Source organism: Sinocyclocheilus rhinocerous, unplaced genomic scaffold, assembly GCF_001515625.1.
Source record: "Sinocyclocheilus rhinocerous isolate Xijiao unplaced genomic scaffold, SAMN03320098_v1.1 scaffold1149, whole genome shotgun sequence".
NCBI lineage: Eukaryota > Metazoa > Chordata > Actinopteri > Cypriniformes > Cyprinidae > Sinocyclocheilus > Sinocyclocheilus rhinocerous.
This window is the reverse complement of record NW_015664180.1, coordinates 33,672-44,579: the sequence shown is the minus strand read 5'-3', so window position 1 is coordinate 44,579 and position 10,908 is coordinate 33,672. Positions and strand designations below refer to the sequence as shown.

The 10,908-nt window shown below is 40.0% G+C and overlaps 1 pseudogene; it reads left to right on the top strand.

The window, feature by feature from the left end:
• The window catches only part of LOC107729693 (CUGBP Elav-like family member 5), a 233,862-nt pseudogene that overhangs the window by 190,028 nt on the left and 32,926 nt on the right, over positions 1 to 10,908 (top strand).

The following is a 10,908-nucleotide window of genomic DNA, read 5'->3' as shown; positions in this document are numbered from 1 at the left end:
GGTGTTATGCAAATCTTCCCACACAGTGACGTAGACATGTGGGGGCGTGTTTGAATGAGGCGTTTTAGGAGGGCGTGGATGAGTCTTAACTTTTAGAAAGAAAATCTCTTTGGGTTTGAGACTTCAGTCTTTGCAACTTTACGGATCTTATCTATGCACAAACAGCTTGTAACACTCCAAAGACAAAGGAAAACTTGAAATCGCGTCATATGACCCCTTTAAAATTGTACTATTATTTTTTTTAATCAACTAAATGCAGCCTTGGTGAGCATGAGACTTCTTTTAAAACATTAAAAAATATGAAATGTTACTCACTTTTCACAATCATTTCTGGCAGATAAAAACAAACCTCTCCCTACTTTTTTTTTCTTTTTGCGTATTCTTAAATATAATGTTACAATTTTATATTGACATTTTATGCTGTCCAAGAACCAACAGTTTGTTCTGAGTTGTCGCCATTCAACATTAAAGACTCATAAGAGACGGAGAAAAAGCACATATTTGAGCATTAAACTTTTTATAGACTCCATTGTTTGCCCACCGAGGCTTTAGGGACACTGTAAGACGCTAATACAGCCTGGCATTTGGAAAAGCACTGTGGGAGTGCAAGTTTTCCCCTTGCCAGTGTTACGAAAATTGCTGTAGGATTATTTCTGCTACTTAGGGGGTGGATCTTTGAATATATCCAGTCTTATGGAAGAGAAGAAAAAGATAGATGTCAAAACATTCCCTGTACAATGAAACAAAAACAAACTACATTTCATTTAGCTCCTAATGTGTTTAATTTCAAACCCAGTTTCTAGCAAAAATAGAGCTTAATTCTTTAATAAAAACTGTATAAAACACGTTACGCTTGTATAAGGCACATTAAGACCTATCCTTAATATTTTGACAGCTTCTTCAACAGCTTGCAACACGACTGCTCTTGAATCCCAAATGGGTTTGAATTCTCGTGATGAATTTCTGTAGCAGCGTTTAAATCGATATCAATTATCCCGTATTTTGCGTTTTGTTTGCATAGATGGGCATGTGGCAGTAAATAGCACGCTTTTCGCATCAGTACAGTCTCTAGAGGACCGTTGGAGGGCTTTCTGCCTCTCTAGTGTTTTAATGTGCTTCTCAACACTGTGGTTAAAGTGTTTGTGTGCCTTTGTGTGTGTGTCTTTTTTCTATCAGGCTGCGCCTTTGTAAAGTTCTCCACACATGCCGAAGCTCAGTCCGCAATCAGCGCCTTGCACGGCAGTCAAACCATGCCAGTGAGTACACACTTCTCTATAACACACACACACATACACATGTCTGGTCAGCTATCCTTGTGGGGACTCTCCATAGGCATAATGGTTTTTCTACTGTACAGACCGTATTTTCTATTGCCCTACACCAACCCTACCCCTAAACCTACCCCTCACAGGAGACTTTCTGCATTTTTAGATTTTCAAAAAACTTCATTCTGTGTGATTTATTAGCTTGTTTACCTGTGGGGACCTCAATTTAGGTCCCCACCGTGACACGAGTCCCCATGAGTCTGTGTGTATTCAGGTTTAAGTCCCCACCAGAATAGAAAAACAGGTACACACACACACACACACACAGAAAACCTCTTATTTTCAGTGTTGCACTTTTTCTTTGTACTTTCTTTCTACTTTGATGTTCCTCCTGCAATCAGAGGTTGCAATGACTTTCATACAACTGTACATTCTGGGGTCACTGTATTATCATAAGGGTTGCATAAAAATCTTGTTTTTACTTAGAAATGTATTCTTTGTATTTTCTAGGTTTCATGTGGTTTTGAAAAAAATTCAAATTAAAAAGTTTCATTTTAAAGCTTCTATTTATTGACTTGACAGTTACACTACATGACATTTTTTAAAGAATTAATTCACCCAAAAATGACAATTTTGTCAATTTACTTACCCTCATGTCGTTCCAAACCTGTATGAGCTTCTTATTCTTACAAAGAATGCTGGTAATCAAACAGATGAATGGTCCCCATTGACTTCCATAGTATTTCTTTCCCTAGTATGGAAGTCAATGGGGACCAACAACTGTTTGGCCACGTTCACACAGCAGCAGAATACGGTTGTCAGTCCTGTATTTGAGTCCTTAATACGGTTACGTTCACACACATTTCGGTTATTTACGGGCGTGACAACCGCATTCTGTACCCGAACTCATACCTGTAAATTTTCAGGATTCACAAGCGCATTCTCAGAACACACGCGCTGTGTGAACGTAACAGGACTGGACAACTGGTTGTCTGTCACGTCATACAGTGCGAGAGAGAGCCGCTCTGCCGCACAAACGCGCGTCTACCGCGTGTTACGGTTCTCACGTGTTTTTTCGCTAACAGTGACGGAGAAATGAGCTGCGTGTCATCTGAACGTTTTAGATCCCGTCAGTTTTCCACCAGAGCCGCTCCCGTCAGTTTTGTGTTCTGCGTGCGCACTCCACCCAAATTTAAAAGCAGCTGTTGGTTAATGAAAATTTTACGAAAGCACTCGCGGCTCGATTGGACTCTTGTCATGTCAAAAAGTGATGACTTTCAGTTTTATGGACGTCGCCATCTTTGATTTGACTTTGGTCACTGTCGCTATAGTTACTGGTAAGGAAATACGGGCTTGACTCCCGTTGCACGTTCATACAGACAGTATTCTAAACACAACTGTAAGCTGCTGTGTGAACTGGACATTTCGAGACTCATACCTGTAAAGAATATGCGGTTGTCAATCCCAAAAACTGACAAGTGTGAATGTAGCCTTTGTTTCTTCAAAATTCTTCAAAATATCTTCTTTTATGTTCAACATAATAAAGAAACTAATACAGGTTTGGAACGACATGAGGGTGAGTAAATGATGACAAAATTATAATTTTTGGGTGAACTATTCCTTAAAAAATGTCACGTGGTGTAACTGTCAAGTAAAAAAAAAAAATTGACAACAATTTACAACCTGAAGTAATCTTGTGTTATAAAGGCAGTGAAATTGCAGGGATGCAATTTCAATTTATATATATATATATATATATATATATACACACACACACATTTGTCCGTCAAGTCATGCGGTGTGACCAACAATGTTTTTGTAGTATTAGCAGTTATGAGGTTAGATTTTGTGTGTGTGTGTGCGTGTTTTATGAGGTTGAATAATGATTGTTAGTTTGTTTGTTTGTTGGTTGGTCGAACCACATGAATTGCTGCCAGACAAAGGTTTTTCAAATATTAACATATAATAAGCAGAAAAGTTTTTTTTGTGTGTGTGTGTGTAGTAGTAGTAGTAGTGAACAAGGCAATCAAATCGATTCCAAACAAATAAGAACAAATCGGTCACTTCAACTTACGAACTGCATATTTGGCCATATTGTTTTGTTGAATAGCTGCATTGCCAGCATATCAGCACGTGGCCTTTGTCCAGCCGTTTCAATCTTGAGGACTGGACGCTGAGCCATAAAAAGCCGGCTATTCAGCACAGTCTGTCTGAATCACACAGCTATTCAGTCACACGCATATCAGAAGTAGCTCACACGCTGCTGTTTTATTTGCTAAAAGACTCCGGCTGGATACAGACGAGCTATGAACTGTCAAAATGCATTTGAGGTTGTGCTTTTTTTTTTCTTTCTTTTCTTTTTTTCACAACGCAGTGACATTTTTAAAGAAACAGTTGACCTAGAAAATGTAAAAAAAAATCTCAAAAGTCATTATTTTCCACTCACCACAGTGTGATTCCAAACCTGTTATGACTTTGGAACACAAAATGAGATGTTTTGAAGACGTTCTAGTCTTTTTTATATAAAAAAAATGCACATAAAATGCCACTTTAAGAGAAAGAAATGCACAGAGAAGCTGCACAAGAGAAAGATCTGTGTTGTGATCTGCTCTCTTTATAACCTTTAGGGTCAACCGAAGTGCAAATGATTCAGGAACATTGAAATGTAAACCACAGTCCTAAAATCTTCACCTCACACACACGCTCAGACATCCTTTCCTCTCTCTCTCCCCTCTCTCCTTCCCTCCATCCTCCCGGGACATTAGGCAATAGACTTGTTTACCTCACCTTTCACCACATTGACTGGTGAATTATTCATTGGCATGTACTGAGGTGGGAGTGGAGGAGAGAAAAAGAGAGAGAGAGCGGGAAGGAACGCGAGATAGAACGGTAGAAAGAGAGAGGTGGAGAGACAGGGGAAGAGTGGAGGAAGCTCATGGGGGAGGGATGGAAAAGGTTTAAAGTCATCTCGGAAGGTAAATTGATTATGGAAAACCTTACTGGCCTCCATTCTCTCGAGTCTGAAGTTGTAGAGGGAGGGGTCACGACTCGCGCGGCTCCCAGGTGCCAAAGTGAGATACTTAGCTGAGATAATGGAGTTCTTCTCAAGGCAGGGCTTGATGAAGCACTCATCCATTTGTAAACTCTTCAAAAGAAGCGATGGCGAACTTACCGAACACCCACCAGCCTCTCACGCCCTCGGTCCACCAGCAGCTTGCAGTTATTAAAGTAACACTAGCACCAGACACGATTTGACAAGTATATTTTTATAAGTAATACACTTTTTTTTTTCTGCCGTCAAAGTAAAATGTTCTGCGAAGTGACAAAATGGCAACCAGTCAGAACATATTTGATTTTTCATTTAAGACAAACAGGACTTTTACATTGCGTGAAGTGATTGGAACAGAAAACGCAAGATAAATAGATGTGATGCGACAAGCAATTTGTTTGTCTGGACTAAAGTGCAATACAGAACAAAATGACAACCAATCAGAACATATTGGGTGTTTCATTTATGAAAAACAAGACTTTAGACTAATAAAACATCACTGTAGGCGGAGCTTTGTTGTGTGAAATAGGTATGATGCAACAACATTAAAGCATCAAGTAGTTTGTTTATCCAGGGGTAGTTGTGGCCTAATGGTTAGAGAGTCGGACTTGTAACCCAAAGTTTGTGGGTTCGATTCTCTGGTCCGGCAGGAATTGTAGGTGGGGGGAGTGAATAACCAGCGCTCTCTTCCACCTTCAATACCACGACTGAGGTGAGACCCTTGAGCAAGGCACCGAACCCCTAACTGCTCCTCGGGCGCCGCAGCATAAATGGCTGCCCACTGCTCCGGGTGTGTGTTCACGGTGTGTGTGTGTTCACTGCTGTGTGTGTGCACTTGGATGGGTTAAATGCAGAGCACAAATTCCGAGTATGGGTCACCATACTTGGCCACACGTCACTTTACTCACTTCATTAAAAAAATCAATACTGAACAAAATGACATTCAAAACGTATTTGGTGTTTAGACTAATCAGATTCCAGTGTAGGCGGGGCTACACTGTGTGAGGTGATTGGAAAAGAAATTGCGTCAGAAATAGGAGTGATACAACAAATTTACAGCATCAAGTAATTTGTTTGTCCAGACTAAAAGCACAATAGTGAACAAAATGACAACTGATTGTTTTATTTAAATGTATGAAAAACAAGACTTTGGACTAATGAGATTTCACTGTAGGCAGGGCTATGTTGCATGAAGTGACTGTAATAGAAATTGCAACAGAAATAGGTGTGACTTGACAAGGATATTTGAAAATGATTTTTATAACAATGAGTTTTTATTGTGGACGAGGCTGCACAGCATAAAACAACAAAACTTGAATTAAAATGGAAAAAAATAGCTTTAATCTTGTCACTTTCTGTTCTGCCTAGTTAAGAAGAGTTAAAAAAACTTTTAACTTTTAACTTTTTTTTGTACCCAATGAAAGTGAAATACTGCGTGAAATAAAATCCCATCCAATCAGAATTTATTTGATGTTTAATAAACACTCAAACTTTTTTTAGTCAAATATAAATCAAATTGTATTTTCGACAAATGGGATTATAGTGTGGGTGGGAAATCGGTGCGTGATGCAACAAATAGAAATTAAAAACTTGAATAACATAGAAAAAAATAACATCGCTTGATGTTTTAGTGTTACAGAACAACAAAATGTTTTTTTTTTTTTTTGAAAGCTAAATTACAGCTAAATGTAATTGATATTTTATTTACAGCCATTTGAAATGATTTGGACAAGTGAGATTTCACCGTATAGAAATAGAAACCAAAAAAACTGACAAAATGTGTAATTGCTTTTCGCAATTGTGGCGGATTAAGACCAAACTCACAAACGTGCGAAAGATTATCATTTGCTTCTTTATTGGGTTGCACAAATACACCAACAAGCCTCTCACAACCTCAGTTCGCCCTCAAAGAACCAAATGCAGCTTATAGTTATTACAGTAAGGAGTCCAGTGAAGAAACGAGTGCTAATTCATTTTAAATACGCATGCATAAAGCAGTCTGCTAATGATGTGCTCGTGGGCAGCAAGAAACTGGCCTTATTGCAGAACTACTTGACGCTTATAGTCGGTCCAATCTTATATTCGGCTCAAATCCCCCCAATGCATGCACGTATGCACACGCTGCCTCCTTTCTATGTTTGCCCCTCTTTTCTGTCCATTTCTCTTGCTGGCACAGCCATGAGGTCACAGCTACATACTCTGATCTAATTTACCAGCTCCAGAAGCTCGTGCTGAATGTGTTTGCATGTTTCCTCACTGAACGATGCATAAATATGAAGAGAATATACATACACACATCAAGTCAGAGCGTGCAGGTTTGAGGAAGGGTTTTGACATGTGCTTTATTCCATGCATGGCCGCCCCCTTGCTTCGGACGTGGGGCAATTAAATATTTACACCGCCGTGCGGTAAAGCAAATTGCCAGACTTCAGGAAGGCCTTGTACGACGGAAGACCAGGGACGAAATTACGGCCGGCGAAGGCTGGGAGGGTTCAAGGAACTCTAGCCCCTCTGCTTCGGTCTCATTTCCACCCGAGTGTATACGCCAGGTATTGAGCGTATTTCAACAAATACAGGAAAATGAAACTGCCGCTGCTATCTGATATTACAATCTCCTTGGTTAGGAGAGTTTGCGCTGCCGACCAATTGCCACTGTATATGGTTGAATGGCAATGCGTTCAGCTGGATTTTCATTTCCTCATGACTGTGTGGATATCTGAGCTACAACTACGGGAGAAATACTGGCCCAGAATTGCAGCCGTGGTCAGACCGTAATGTTTGGCTTCATAGAAAAAAATAACATCGCTTGATGTTTTAGTGTACAGAACAACAAAATGTTTTTTTTTTTTTTTTTGAAAGCTAAATTACAGCTAAATGTAATTGATATTTTATTTACAGCCATTTGAAATGATTTGGACAAGTGAGATTTCACCGTATAGAAATAGAAACCAAAAAAACTGACAAAATGTGTAATTGCTTTTCGCAATTGTGGCGGATTAAGACCAAACTCACAAACGTGCGAAAGATTATCATTTGCTTCTTTATTGGGTTGCACAAATACACCAACAAGCCTCTCACAACCTCAGTTCGCCCTCAAAGAACCAAATGCAGCTTATAGTTATTACAGTAAGGAGTCCAGTGAAGAAACGAGTGCTAATTCATTTTAAATACGCATGCATAAAGCAGTCTGCTAATGATGTGCTCGTGGGCAGCAAGAAACTGGCCTTATTGCAGAACTACTTGACGCTTATAGTCGGTCCAATCTTATATTCGGCTCAAATCCCCCCAATGCATGCACGTATGCACACGCTGCCTCCTTTCTATGTTTGCCCCTCTTTTCTGTCCATTTCTCTTGCTGGCACAGCCATGAGGTCACAGCTACATACTCTGATCTAATTTACCAGCTCCAGAAGCTCGTGCTGAATGTGTTTGCATGTTTCCTCACTGAACGATGCATAAATATGAAGAGAATATACATACACACATCAAGTCAGAGCGTGCAGGTTTGAGGAAGGGTTTTGACATGTGCTTTATTCCATGCATGGCCGCCCCCTTGCTTCGGACGTGGGGCAATTAAATATTTACACCGCCGTGCGGTAAAGCAAATTGCCAGACTTCAGGAAGGCCTTGTACGACGGAAGACCAGGGACGAAATTACGGCCGGCGAAGGCTGGGAGGGTTCAAGGAACTCTAGCCCCTCTGCTTCGGTCTCATTTCCACCCGAGTGTATACTACATAACAGGTATTGAGCGTATTTCAACAAATACAGGAAAATGAAACTGCCGCTGCTATCTGATATTACAATCTCCTTGGTTAGGAGAGTTTGCGCTGCCGACCAATTGCCACTGTATATGGTTGAATGGCAATGCGTTCAGCTGGATTTTCATTTCCTCATGACTGTGTGGATATCTGAGCTACAACTACGGGAGAAATACTGGCCCAGAATTGCAGCCGTGGTCAGACCGTAATGTTTGGCTTCGCACGGCCTGAGCTCAATCATGATGCTAGCGGGTTACATGCATTTTTATAACTCTTCTATATAATATCGATTTATTTTCAAATAAAGCTGTCTTATTTCAAATATTAGCTACTTGAATATAGTTATTTTTGGAATATATACACTATGTACATACTTATTTAACAATCAGTAGGACCAGTTTTACTAAACAGGGCAAATTAGCGCGGTAGAGCGCAAGTCCAAAACAGCGCCGATGGGCATTGAAATTTCTGCGGGTGATTTACTGACAATGCGCAAATTAAAGAAAACAGACGCAACATCTCACTTCCATAATGACCAATGCAATCTACCATGCGCAGTGCAAATTAGTGTAAGGATATGTTCGGATTCAGATAATGTGTTCTTCTAGCATTCCAAATAAATTAATACGTGTGTAAAAAATCCTCTCCCATCTACCACGCGCTCTCTGTTCTTTGCGGTGCCTCCTCCTAGCAACAACAATCACAGCCATTTCAAGTGTAAAATAGTTTAAGACATACTTTTTTGCCGCGGTGCAGGGGGCAGAGCTCCTCTCCGCGCTCACACCATCCGCAGCTTTCTCCCTCGTGGTGGGCGTTGTTGCCAGCTCACACACCTCGACTGACATCATCAGCAGCTTTGGCTCCGCGGCGATCCTCAGCTCTGTCATTCCGTGTGGCAATGGCTCGTCGGTCGCGGCGGGCTCCAGCTCTCCGTCAGCGGTGGGCACAGGCATGCACTCTGTGCAGCGGGGAGATGGTGGGCTGGGCACTGGGTCCGGAGTGGCACTGGCGAGATCCCCCTTGGGACAGACGGTGATCGGGGATCCGTGTCTCGCCAGTTTCCACTCCACAATGAAAATTCGAAATTCACGGTGAAATTCGCTCGAGGACCATCTTCGGACAACAGCGCTGTGCACAAGATGTTTAAATTGGCGTCGTAGAACGCACAGATCGCGTCGTCCGGGTAGCTGATTAGAGCAGCGAGGACCAGGAACAGTCTAGTATGGCCCTCGAGCGATCTCTCCCCCTGCTCCAGCAGGAGGAGGAGGTACTCCGGACGGGAGAGGGGATCCATGGAAAACACAAAGGAAACAAAACACTGAGGGAAAAAAACAGAAACAAAAACGGAGGGTAGACATACGGAGGTAACTGTTTCGGTCGGGTCTACTGTCACGCTTTGCTTACGGAAGGAACGAGGAGACGAGGAGACGTGGAGATTTTACAAAACGAGAGTCTTTAATAATCCAACAGGGAGACACAGAGCACAAGGAAGACGTTCAAGACCCGACAAGGAAACATGAGGCAGACTATACATTTATACTAACCTTAACGAGGGACAGACAGGTGCGGGGAATCAACTAATAATGAGACAACGAGAACAGGAACATGACCAAATAAGGGAACACTGAAAGAGAAACAGGGGCAAAACAGGTCCATAATCCTGACACATATGTAGTTATAAATATGAATATGTAAATATTATATGTCAATAGATTAAAATTTTTAATCGAATTAATTACATGATGTGTCGATTAATTAATCTAATTAATCGCAAGTTAAATTTGGCTATGAAAATTCCCCTTAAAGATTATTTAAAGCTATTTTTGTGTTAATGAGAAAGTATTAAGTAAACATTACAAACAGTAGCTTTAGAAAGAAATATTTTATTTGATTCAGCATAAAATGTATTACACATAACCGTTTAAGCTACAACGGCCCAACATAAACTATGGATCGTAAAAGAACATAATTTGAGAAACATTTTTTTTCCGTTCATGCAATGCAAGTCATTGGTAACCAAAACAGCTTTGTTACCAACAGTCTTCAAAATACCTCCTTTTATGTTCCACAAAAGAAAGTAAATCATTCAGGTTTGAGTAAATTATGACATAATTAAATTTTTTGGGTGAACTATCCCTTTAAAGTTTTTTTCCCCCTTTTTTAAAATGAAAGAATACTCTAAATAAGACACAAAAACTGCCAGCAGGTGGCGGTAAATGTCTTAATGCCTTTCTTCATTCATTCGATTCGTTCAAACGGCTGATTCATTCAGGAATTGAGTAAACGGCTCACTTCATGAATGTGCCTTTGAATCATTGGTTCACTCGATTCGTTTCCAAACATGGATTCATTCAGAAACTAAACATTGCTGTGTTGCTCAGAGACGTGCAACAGTTCTGCTGTGGCTTTAGGTAATATTTTTGTTGAAAAAAACAGACAATACTGTGTTTAAAATATAAAACAATATTAATTTCTTATTTACTGAACTGTAAACTAATTTCATGAGTGTATGAAATCACATTTGCAGTCGTTATTCGGACATATAATCAGCACTCATGTGATATTGCTCTCGCTGTTCATGTGATATCGCTTATCATATTATATAAATATGAGACAAAAACTAATTCAGGAGCATTTTTTTATTTTGAATTGAATTGAAATATCTTGAATTTTAGGGCATAACTGCATTTATGGAGTTGTTGCCCTGCATCATATTTGTCAACTGTATGAAATGTAAGATGATGTACAGGCAGGTATACTTTATAAATGCATATATATATAAATATATTTATATATTTGTAATATATAATATTATTATATATACATATATATATA